The sequence below is a fragment of the Loxodonta africana genome, chromosome 7 (genome assembly GCF_030014295.1).
Source record: "Loxodonta africana isolate mLoxAfr1 chromosome 7, mLoxAfr1.hap2, whole genome shotgun sequence".
In the NCBI taxonomy this organism is placed as follows: Eukaryota; Metazoa; Chordata; class Mammalia; order Proboscidea; family Elephantidae; genus Loxodonta; species Loxodonta africana.
Window position 1 is genome coordinate 81,925,037 of NC_087348.1, and position 13,154 is coordinate 81,938,190.

Sequence of the window (13,154 nt, forward strand, 5' to 3'; positions counted from 1 at the left end):
TCCCCATATCCGTGTTTTGTGTGGTATTGTTTAGTGAGTTTACGTGATCTTTCTGTCTGCTTTTGTTCTACAAACTTGCTTCTGGTCTAGAGCATTGTGTCTTAAGTTTCTGACTTACATCAGGTTAGAGGCTATGGCTTAGAATTGTTGTTTTTTTTTTTTTTTTTTTTTTTTTAAGTCTGTCTTAGAACCTCAGTTCTTTCCTTGTCTAGAAAAACTGCATCTTGTGTCCATCTTATGATTTAGGCTTTTGGTAGCTACATAGAGGAATTTTGACATAAATTGTTCTATTTGAAAAGTACACCAAGATCTTTGTGTTCTGTATGTCAGTCTTAAAAGCAAAATCTTTCTAAGTAACTTAAGCTAGGTATTATATAAACTGTGTTTTAGTTAAAGAAAAAGGATAGTTTTGTCTTAAGTAGAAGTTTCAGAACAACAAAAGAGAAAGAAATTAGTTATCTTTTGTCTTTCAAAATGTCTAGGTACAGTTAAACACGTGTAAAGGAATTGAGATGACTCTTTCCAGCCCTCAGTCTCCCTAGCTAAGAATTGATGGATTCATTTATAAAATTGCTACAGAGCTTTGGTATTTATTGAGTAGATAGCCTTTCAAAATGCCTCTGTCAATTTAAACATATGTAAATAAATCAGATTGGGCTAATCTTTTCATCTACCTTGAGTTAAAAGGTAGGTAGGGAGAGACAAAATCAGGCCTCCTCAGCCCCCAGCCCTCAGCCACCAAGGTCAAATACAAGTCATAATGACACACCAAAAATGGCCTAGAAAAATGTTTCCAATCCCAGCCAGAGACTTTAGGTTATATCCATATCAATACATTGTCAACAAATGTTGGAGAGGCTGTGGAGAAATTGGAACACTTATACACTACTGGTGGGAGTCTAAAATGGTACAACCACTTTGGAAATTGATTTGGCACTTCCTTAAAAAACTAGAAATAGAACTACCATATGACCCAGTAATCCCACTAAATCCTAGAGAAATAAGAGCCTTTATGCACACCCATGTTCACTGCAGCACTGTATACAATAGCAAAAAGATGGAAGCAACCAAGGTGCCCAACAACGGATGAACTGATAAATAAATTATGGTATATTCACACAATGGAATACTTCCCATCTATAAAGAACAGTGATGAATCTAAAACGTTTCATAACATGGAGGAATCTGGAAGGCATTATGCTGAGTAAAATTAGCCAGTTCCAAAAGGACAAATATTGTATAAGACCACTATTATAAGAACTTGAGAAATAGTTTAAACAGAGAAGAAAATATTCTTTGATGGTTGTGAGGGGAGGAGGGGTATTCATTAATTAGATAGTAGATAAGAACTACTTTAAGTTACGGGAAAGACAACACACAATACAGGTGAGGTCAGCACAACTGTACTAAACTAAAAGCAAAGAAGTTTCCTGAATAAACTGAATGCTTCGAAGACCAGCGTAGCAGGGATGGGGGCTGGGGACCATGGTTTCAGGAAACATCTAAGTCAATTGGCATAATAAAATCTATTAAGAAAACATTCTGCATCCCACTTTGGAGAGTGGCATCTGGGGTCTTAAACACTAGCAAGTGGCCATCTAAGATGCATCAATTTGTCTCAACCCACCTGGATCAAAGGAGAATGAAGAATACCAACGACACAAGGTAATTATGAGCCCAAGAGACAGAAAGGGCCACATAAACCAGAGACTACCTCAGTCTGAGACCAGAAGAACTAGATGGTATCTGGCTACAACCGATGACTGCCTGACAGGGAATGCAACAGAGAACCCCTGAGGGAGCGGGAGAGCAATGTGATGAAGACCCCAAATTCTCGTAAAAAGACCAGACTTAATGGTCTGACTGAGACTAGAGGGACCCCGGTGGTCATGGCCCCCAGACCTTCTGTTGGCCCAGGACAGGGACCATTCACAAAGCCAACTCTTCAGGCATGGATTGGACAGGACAATGAGTTGGAGAGGGATGCTGGTGAGGGTGAGCTTCTTAGATCAGGGGGACACTTGAGACTAAGTTAGCATCTCCTCCCTGGAGGGGAGATGAGAGGGTACAGGGGGTTAGAAGCTGGTGAAATGGACACGAAAAGGGAGAGTGGAGGGAAGGAGTGAGCTGTCTCATTAGGGGGAGAGCAATTGGGGAGTATATAGCAAGGTGTATATAAGCGTTTGTGTAAGAGATTGACTTAATTTGTAAACTGTCATGTCACTTAAAGCACAATAAAAATTAAAAAAAAAAAATTACATTCAAGAATACCCTATAAGGCAGTATTGCTCTGTCACATGGGGTCACTATGAGTCGGAATCGATTTGGCCGCACCCAACAACAATTCCCTAGAGTTGTTGAAAGGATCAAATGGGTTAATATTTGTAAAAGATTTTGAACAGTACCTGACGCATAATGCTTGTTAAATAAATAAATGTGAGCAATTGTGCAAATCATCATTTAAATAAACTAGAATTGTCTCCTGGTTAAGGCCAATTGTCCTCAAAGAAAGGAACCAAACCTGTTCATCTTATTCTTTTCCAGGAATATACCTGAACACACACACATACACACTTTTATAGAGTGTGGTAAAAGGAAAGAGATTAGGTGAGACCACCACTGCAGAACATAAACTGCAAGCACAGTTCACTGGATGAAGTTGGATGTTGTTCTTGTCTTTCCATTTGGAATGGGTTCTGTTTTGGGGTTCAGTGCTTGGTAGTTATTCCTGATCTTAATACTACCTTAGAAGCAGCTACCCTTTTGCTTAATCAACTGATATTTTCACATGTCCTTGCTCAACCCTCATCCAAAATGGGTTAAGACGCATTTCACTCTCACATCCAGTTACCTTTCCCCAAGTTGTGGAAGTTTCCTCTTTTAGGACTTAATTCCATCTGTGAAACAGAAAATTCCTCCCTTTCCCATCCCACTCCTGGGTCAATCATTCATTCATTTTCTGTCTCTAGTGCTTGATGATTTCAAAGAAAGGATGCAGACAAATTCTTCTCCATCTTACGCTTCCTTAACATCAAGAAGTGATTTTATAGATCAACCTTCATTTGTTCCAGGACAGTAATGAATCATTTGTGGAGAGACCTTTATTCTTCCCTCTCATTTATCCCTCGTTTCCCATACCCACAGTTCCTAAGTGGACACAGGCCACAACAAAGAATACTTAAGGTAAAAGGAATTATGTAGAGCATGTGAACCATGATGGGGTAGAATAAAAACTGAGAAATCATTTTAACTGGAAGTTTTCATAACGGGAATGACAACTTCACTGCTGAGAAGTTCATATCCATTTATTTAACCATATTTCATGTGCACCTTCTTTCTAGCTAACCCTATTCTAGATGAATGAGCAGTACAAAATGGCCACCGATTCCGGGAAATATGGGAAGTAGAAAATAGGTATCGAAGAAGAATCAACTCCTTGCCACAGTTCTTTCTACTCTAGGTGTGTATATATCATCTGGGAAGAGAAAGAAACTCTTCTATTCCTTACTGGCCCAGATACTGTGTCTATAATCACTGGGGAAAAAAAAAAAAAATTAAGAGCTTGTCCCTCCATTTTTGGACCACACAGAAGTTCCTTACTTCTTGTGTAGCTGTGCTTAAGAGAACAATATTGTTGTTGCTGCTGTTAGTGCCACCGAGTCTGTTCTGACTCATAGCGACCTTAGGTACAATAGAATAAAACACTGCCTGGTCTTGTGCCATCCTCACAACCCTTGCTATGTTTGAGCTAATTTTCCAGCCACTGTGTCTATTCATCTCACCGAGGGTCTTCTTCTTTTACATTAACCCTCTACTTTACCATGCATGATGTCCTTCTCCAGAGACTGTCCTAGACAGCCCAAATACATTTATTACCAAAATCAATTATTGCTGTTGCTCTCACAGACATAGGGACTAACAGAAGTAGAGGAGCTTGGTTAAAAGTGCTATCCTAATCACAGCTCACGGGCGATAAACTGCATGATCGCTAGAGAAGAGATGGATAGATCTGGCTGGTATCTGGGGGTGCATATGAATGGTCTTTTTAGACACATTGCTCTGTTAGCTTATTCATGGGAGGACAAAAACAACAAAAATCTAGGATTGAAATCAATTGACCTAGAATATCATCTTCTCTAAGGACAATCACATCAAGATGAAAATTTGAATTTGGCCAACAAGGCTTGGGGAATTTAACCATGACCATTATTGATGTGATTTGAACTCTCTAGACCTCCATCTAATATACAGGAAACAGCATACTCCAACTTTTATGTTTGCCTTCACATATTCTTTGATGAAGTAGGGTATATTAGAGACAGTAAGTTTTGGCTCTTCTAGAGCATCAAAATATGGTGATAAAACAAGTGTAGTTATTGGAACCAAAAATTTGGGAAAAAAACAAAATGCTGTGTTTACTTCTTGGTGATGGTAAAGTAGAGGGTCAGCAAAAAAGAGGAAGGCCATCAACAGGATGGATTAACACAGTGGCTATGATGACAGGCTCAAACATAGCAAGGATTGTGAGGATGGTGCAGGACCAGGCACTGTTCCGTCCTGTTGTACATAGGGTTGCTATGAGTCAGAATCAACTCAACAGCACTTAGTAACAACAACAGCTTCTTGATTGAACTGTTACCTGGATTAATTTCTTCTCGAATCCTCAAGTTTCTTGCACTGTAAATAGAAATAATAATACTTTTTCAGGTTTGAGGAATTCAAAGAATATAGCTAGTACAGCTTTTGGTCCATAAAGATGCTAATAAATGTCATTTACTATTATCATTACCATGATTTTAATAGAAAATAATTTAATGTCTCATGCAAAATTGTCACTGCAATTTGCTTAACAATTAGAATCTAATCTTAGTTAAAATATTTATATTATGAGTAACTAGTTTCTGCTCAATGTAATTTGTTCCACTGCAGTACCAAATGCGTAAAAGAAATGTTCTTGATATATATGTATAGTGGGTTATATATATATATATTTTCTGTATATCCTCAGGGTCACATGAAAATCATTTGGAGATTTGAAAACAGTTTCCTGGCTCCTCTTTACCACACTAGCTGTGCTCACCTCTGGTTTTTATGACCTGTGTTTGCCCACTGAAATAATACGGACTATCGTTCAGCTGAGTGGCTCAACAGGGACAATGGAGCTGGAGTCAGAATGCAAAAGCAGGGAAGTCTCTCTCACTAAACCACTCCATTCTCCCCCTCACATGTAAGCTTATATCACACCTGCCTACACTTTTCAGTCTTCTCATAAATTCGCTTACCCATACCCAGGAGGTTTAACTTATTGATTCTCTTTGAAGTAACATCTTGCTCTTTAGGTCTCGGACTCTATGCTTTATGACTTCTTTTTCCTTTGGTAACTGTACTGAGCATAGATTACCACATATTACTTGGCTAGCTTAGCCTCTAATTTCTTTTTAAGTGAAAATTACTTGCAGTTTCTACAGTCTTTTCTTCCTAAGCAACCTACCCTGTATACACACCAGCCCCTTTCGCAAGGCCATGCACTCTTACCCTCACTCATTCCCACCATCATCCCACCCCACTACAGGAATGAGTCTGCCTTCTCACACCATCACTTATACATAAATAACTCTTTGAAAAATAGTTGTGACAATTCTCACTCACGTCTCTGTTTGAGCCTGTCCCTTTTGATTAAATCTCTAACTGATTTTTATTGTGACATTAAAACTAATGCCCTCAGAAAGATGGAAGTTCCAGCACCACAATTTGGAGAAGGAGTGGTGATGGAGAAGACTTTTTTTTTCCTGACCCCACACCAAAAATCAAAGGCTTTAACTCTCTGTCCAAAAGGAGAGCTGGGTTTGGGCTGCCTCTGCCCTTTGGGAGAGCACTAGACCATGAAAGAGCTCAAGGTACTTATGAAGTTTCTGCTGATTTCTCCTACCCAGTTCCCCACTACTGGTCTCTGCAATGTCTATATACGTCACTAGGGATGCACATTTCTTTTAGATGCTTGGTGCATATGTATTTGTTGTAAGTAATTTCAGGAATATCATAAAAAGTGACTCAAAATTTCTTTACAATGCCTTTCATTTCCCTGATATGGTTGACATGTCACTTGATTTTTCCATTATTCTTAACTCCCCACTCTGCATCTCTTTCAACCACTCAGCCTAATGCCAAACTAACACTCCTGTGTTAGGAGGATTGCTAACGAAAACTCCAAACCAGACTACTCAGAGATTTATTCAGTGAAATTCCCTTTCCTGGCCTCTAAGTCTCATCCTCCCAGCTTTACAGCAACCTTCTCACTTCCAGTTTCACAGATACACTTCTCTTAAAGACTAAGAAATGCCTATTTCAGGGAGTCCCCATAGCCCAAACTCACATGACTCCAGGACTGCAGAAACAAAAAGGCACATAATTGTGAAAGCACCTTCAGAAGATTGCAAGTCTTGCATCACTAGTCTCTGCCCACTCTCAACTATCTGAACACTGGGCCAACAGGCTGTTATATAGATGAAGCCTGTCTTACAGCCCCTCTTAGGAGTTTAGTGGGTTGTACTGGGTTTAAGGCTAGGGCATCCAGCTTTCAACATCTCCTCCTAGGGAGATTCTGTGTTCCCCAGGAAACTGGGCATCCAAGCTTGTCTCTTCTGGTTGACCAAATAACAAGATAAAGGACGTGTATACGTGTGTGTGTGTGTGTGTGTGTGTCTATTAGGTATAGCTATAATAAGGAAATACATATTCTGTATATGTATATAATATATAAAGACAAAGAGGTTAAGCTAGAGATCCTAAGGTGTTGGGGCCACTCAGACTCCAAATGCTTGGGTCCCTGATCTGTATTGCTCTCTGTTTCCAATGCGACACCTTTTCTCAAAGATTCCACAACATAAATACCCTCGTGGTAATCCCTGGCAAGTTCTGCTATTCCCAGTTCCTGGGAATCTGCTATCACAGAGTGTTTACATCGAATGTCTTAGACTGACCATTTTTACTTAGCTGCAGCATGGTTGGCTTTGCAAGATGACTTTCCATTTATTCAAAAATATGTGTTACCTACACAAGATGTGCCAAGATGGTAAAGGAACTCAATAGAAAATTGTACCCATGCGTAAGGTCTAGGAAACATAACTTGCTAAAGGCAGTTTCTCGCCATATGAGGTCATTATTTTGGGAACCAAGAAAACCTGAGATGTATGCACTAAACACTGCCAAACCTTACATCTCCTGGTGTCCGCTACTGAGAACCTATCCATTGTGCTTATCTTGCTAAACTGTATGGTCAGAGAGCTCCTTTGCCTGAAACCCACAACCTAGCTTTCTATATGACTAACTCACTTTGGGACTGATATCTCCATACACACAGCATGTATTTTGTATAACCTCACCAATCATATAGTTTACTCCAACACATGTCCCGAGCCTTCTTCCGATCATGAACAAGTGTCTTAAACACCTAGTCACAAAAAACCATCCTTTCCCACCATCTAGAACCCCACATTATGCACAGTCACTTTCAAGAACTGTCTGTGCAGTGCTGTGGCTTCTTCCATCACTCACCTCAGGACCTGGTCTTGCACAACCTTTTCAAATGCTTCTCTGGTGAGCATACCACATATGAAACATCTCTCCTGACTGTGAGGAGTCCCCAGCACCTGAACCAGATCTGATTTCTGGTCAGCTGTATACTTTTGATTTTAGCTCCTGAGAGACTCTGTAAGTTAGTGATCGCAAACTTTAGCATGCTTCAAAATTACCTGTAGCAGTTGTTAAACATAAATTCCTAGTCTCCAACCCCAGAGACTGTGATTCAGTAAATTTGAAGCAGGGCCTTAAAATCTGCCTTTCTAATAAGTTCCCAAGTGATATTGATGCTACTGGCCAAGGGGTCATACTTTAAGAACCACTGCTCTAAGCAAATGAATAATATATATATATGTATATTATACATTATATGTATATATGACCACTGAGTCGATTCAAACTCATAGTGACCCTATAGGACAGAGTAGGACTATCCCATAAACTTCCCAAGGAATGCCTGATGGATTTGAACTGCCAACCTTTTGGTTAGCAGCCTTAGCACTTAACCACTCTGCCACTACTACCCAGCTCTGGTAGTATAGTGGCTAAGAGCTTGACTGCTGACCAAAAGGTCAGCAGTTCAAATCCACCAGTCACTCCTTAGAAACCCTATGGAGCAGTTCTACTCAGTCCTATATGATCGTTATGAGTTGGAACCAACTCAATGGCACATAACAACAACAAATATAGATAATTTTTGGATTTTCTTCCCAAATTGCTATCTAGTCTGCACTCTATTGAATTCTATTGGACAACGTAGCTAACGCAAACATTTTTAATAAGTCAACTTTAAAACATAGAGCACAGCAGGTCTGAAATGAGATATCTTTCCCAGAACCCCACCCTGAAACTTCTTAGCTGTCTAGAGATAAAAGTGTATCCAAAAAAACTTCCAAGTCACCTTTCTTCTATTAATTAAAAGAGAAATACACAAATAAAACAAGGAGGAAATAAATTCTGTAATTCCTTTATCCATCCCCCAAATCAAGTCTACCTTTCAACAAGTTCTGGGAAAAGTCCTGGATGGCACATTCCATGGATGATATAATAGCTTTGTGGTGTGTCAATGTGGGTAGGCTAAACTGCATTTACTATATCTGCATTTTTAGTACGTTTCTGGATATTGCAGGCTACTAGAGATATTGTAATTTTTTTTAACTAGTGTAACTAAGCATTAAAAATCATATACCATTGTATTCCATATTTTGATTCCCCACCAAAAATCTACCTGCCCAAAGTTTTCTGGAAAAGTCGGATAGCCTGGAGGCATAAATGTTTCATAAAATGTCTTTATGTTATACATAGAGAGATAAGGATCCAAAGAAAAACAACAACAAATACAGAGCAGAGAAAAATTTCAGAAAGACAAACTTTATTTTAAACATATATGTTGTTGTATATATAGCAAAAGGATACAGACACACACATGCATGCACACACACATATATATCATATATCCTGGAAGGATGGAGTCAAATCATTATCTGATGTTCAATTCAGAAAATATATTACACTGTGACAGAGATTTCTAAAGTTGAAAGAACTGAAGAAAAAAGTCAAGCATCGAGTTACAATTTTCAAGGATTCTATGGTCAAAATATTGAACTACTCAGGAAGCATCAAAAGAAGACAGAACGAATACACAGAGTCACTCTACCAAAAAAAAATCAGTCCATGTTCAGCCATTTCAGGAGGTAGCATGTGCTCACGAACCTATGGTATTGAAGGAAGAAGTCCAAGCTGCACTGAAGGCATTGATGAAAAACAAAGATCCAGGAACTGACAGAATACCAATTGAGCCATTTCAATAAATGGATACAGTGCTGGAGGTGACCACTCATCTATACCAAGAAATTTGGAAGACAGTTACCAGGCCAACCTACACGAAGAGATCCATATTTGCGCCCATTCCAAAGAAAGGTCATTCAACTGAATGTGAAAATTATTGAACACTATCATTAATATCAGACATAAGTAAAATTTTGCTGAAGATCATTCAAAAGTGTTTGCAGTAGTACATCAACAGGGAACTGCCAAAATATTCCAGTCAGATTCAGAAGAGTACATGGAACAGGAATATCACTGCTGGTGTCAGATGGATCTTGGTTGAAAGAAGAGAATACCAGAAAGATGTTAACTTATGTTTTATTGACTATGCAAAGGCATTTGACTGTGCAAATTATAACAAATTATGGATAACATTGCAAAGAATGGGAATTCCAGAATACTTAATTGCACTCATGAGGAACCTGTACATAGACCAAGAGGCAATTGTTCAAGCAGAACTGTGCGGTTTAAAATCAGGAAAGGTATGCATAAGGATTCTATCTTTTTGTTATGCTGAGCATAACAAAGTCTGTATGCTGAGCAAATAATCCAAGAATTTGGACTATAAGAAGAATGGGGTATCAGGATTAGAGGAAGACTTATCAACAATCTGCTATATGCAAATGACACAACTTTGCTTGTTAAAAGTGAAGAGGACTTGAAGCACTTACTGATGAAGTTCAAAGACTATAGCCTTCGGTATGGATGAAACCTCAAGACAAAGAAAGCAAAAATCCTCACAACTGTACCAATAAGCAACATCATGATACATGCAGAAAATACTGAAGTGGTCAAAGACTTTGTTTTACTTGAATCCAAAATCAACACCCATGAAAGCAGCAGTGAAGTAATTAAAGGGCATACTGCACTGGGCAAATCTGCTGCAAAAGGCCCCTTTAAAGTGTTGAAAAGGAAAGATGTCATTTTGAGGACTAAGGTGCTCCTGGCCCAAGCCGTGGTATTTTCAATAGCCTTATATAAATGTGAAAGCTGGACAATAAATAGGAAGACCAAGGAAGGATTGATGCCTTTGAATTATGGTGTTGGTGAAGAATAAAGAATATACAGTGCATTGACAAGTCTGTCTTGGAGGAAGTACAACCAGGGTGCTCCTTAGAAGGGAAGATGTTATCAGGAGGGACCAGTCCCTGGAGAAGGACATCATGCTTGATAAGGTAGAAGATCAACAAAAAATAGGAAGACCCTCGATGAGATGGATTGACACAGTAGCTGCAACAATGGAGTCAAGCGCAGCAACTATTATGAGGATAGTGCAGGACTGGGCAGTGTTCTCTTTCTGTTGTACATGGGGTGGCTATGAGTTGGAACTGATTCGATGGTACCTAACAACTGCAATGACAAATGAAAAGAAGGAGGTCTATTTTCTTCGCCACTCTATATTTAATGCTAAGCCCAGTACTGAACTTATGGGTAATTATAAGTAAATATTTGTTAAATGAATTAATGAATGATCTGTGATATTTGCAAAATAGTTACCTCATGTTTAAAATATTTGGTATTTTTCTGCAACAGAAGCTCTCAATAAGAGCAATATTCTGGGCTTAGCTGGATGATTCTGCTACATGAGGCAGATTGTCTGGGTTTGGCTCCAGTACTTGAGTTGAATTAGTGTAAGCTAATGTATTTTCACTCTGGGCCCCTAGCTGAAGAAGCAGAACCTAGCTGGTGCATACTCTTCTAATAGCAGGTCTCTGGTGCACAAGATCTCTGCTACACAACCACGCAAGCACATTTAAGGCCTCTGCTTCTGTCATGTCTGCCAACAGGCTCAATACAATTCAAGGTGTGTAATAAGGAATTTGGCCTCAGCCGAAAGAGAGGTCTGACCTTTGTCCCCAGCCCTGGGAATAACCTCTAAACCCTCGGACTTTCCTAAGTGAAAGAAATATCTTTATTACTCATGGTGGGCCCCTCAGATCACACCTGATAGCTTATACTAAAGAGGTGCCTCTTGGTGGGCACCTGATAATTTGTGCTAACAAGATGACTCAGTGAAGGTCTAGCCACAGAGATAGTTTTAGGGTGGGGATTGGCCATACCAGAAAGACCAGTCACTTGATGGCGGGGACTTTGAGCCACAGGGAGGAAAGGAAGCTGTAGACTGAGTTCAACCACATGGCTAATGATCCAGTCAACCATGACTATTGCAAGGCAGTGGATTTCTCTTTATATATGTTTTTTCTGGCTCTGGGTTTCCAGTTCTGCCAAGATGGTTTGCTAGGCCACAATCTTGCAAAGGGATTGAACAGTTTACTCTGCAAATAAGGTGTGTAAAACCCTTGCAGGGATTGGTCAATTACTATGCAAAGTAAGTAACTGTGGTATACCTAGGGGATTGGTTAGTTTGTGCTCTTGCTGGGGACCACATCTTGAAATTGATAAGGAAGATGTTATAAGCAGCTTGCCTGACAGAGGTTTTTAGAGAGAGAGACAGACAGAAAGAGAAAGAGAAGAAGGATCTGTAACACTGCAGGTGGCACGAAATAGCACAAGGTGGCGAGAAGTGGCTAAGAGAAGGCAGAGCCCAGCAGCAGTAGGCCAAAGTGGGGCCCAGTGGCAGTAAGCCCAAGCAAAGGGACTGCCTGAGGGCACACGTGAGAAGGAGCTGAAAGCTTTTTTGGTTGGAAGAGGTCCTGATGGATGAACTATATCCTTCTCCTGAGTTGCTCCTGTTACTTCCGAGTTGAGGGAGTAGTTGGCGTTAGAGATGATAGAGTGGTTTAGCAGCTTGGACAAGTGGATATTTAACCTCCACCTCATAGGAACCAGCTTTTTTGCTAATTCTTATTAAAGAAAGAATTCATTTGCCTATGTAACAAAACTCCAATAAAAATGCAGGTGAGGCTCACCTAGGCTACACATTGATGCATCCCTGAAGATGACAGAAGTTTTGCATTTGGAACCCTCCCAGATTCTGCTGTATGCATCTCTTCCTTTGACTGGTTCTTATTTGTATCCTTTTTGCTATATAAAACTGTAATCATAGTGTATTTGTTTTCTAGGGCTGCCATAACAAAATACCACAAATTGGTTGTGTTGAAAAAACAGAAATTCATTGTCTCATATTTCTGGAAGATAGGAGACTGAAATCAAGATGTTAACAGGGCCATCTTTCTCTGAAAGCTTTAGGGGAAGACTTTTTTTCTTGTTCCCATTAGCTTTGGCAGACTGAGTTATTCCTTGCCTTTTGAGACCATAACTCCAATCTCTGCCTCTATCTTCACATGAATCTCTTCCCTCTGCATCTCTCTGTGTCTGTGTCTCTTCTCCTCTTCTTATTAGGACACTAGTCATATTGAATTTGAACCCATCTTACTTCAGAGAGACCTCATGTTAACCAATTACACCTGCAAAGACCCTGTTTCCATTCAAAGGAACCAGAGGTTAGAACTTCAGCACATATTTTGGGGGGACACAATTCAACTCATAAGAATAAGTATCACATTTTCTTGAATTCTATAAATCATTCTAGTGAATTACCTAAACTGAGGGTAGTCATGGGAACCCACAGATTTATAACCCTGAGGATCTCAAACTTGGAGATGATGTATGAAGTGAAAACAGTTTTGTGGGGACTGTTCTCTCACACTTTGCAGTTTGACAAATTTATTACAGTTGGTGTCAGAAGTTTTAGACAGAATGGCAGCCTGGAGGTCTTTAGCCTTAACCTTGAGGAGCAGGGTCAAGCCCCATATAATGGGGTAGGGAAGTACATTCCATCCAGTTTG

At 39.7% G+C, this 13,154-nt stretch overlaps 1 protein-coding gene across 2 annotated transcripts in view; it reads right to left on the reverse strand.

Moving 5' to 3' along the window:
* Positions 1–13,154, reverse strand: part of LOC111749149 (olfactory receptor 52P1-like) — a 66,707-nt gene that overhangs the window by 5,914 nt on the left and 47,639 nt on the right. For both annotated transcript variants that reach the window (XM_064288560.1, XM_064288559.1), the window contains one exon: positions 4,640–4,677. The gene's annotated coding sequence lies outside the window, so the exon portion shown is untranslated. The remainder of the gene's footprint in view (positions 1–4,639; positions 4,678–13,154) is intronic.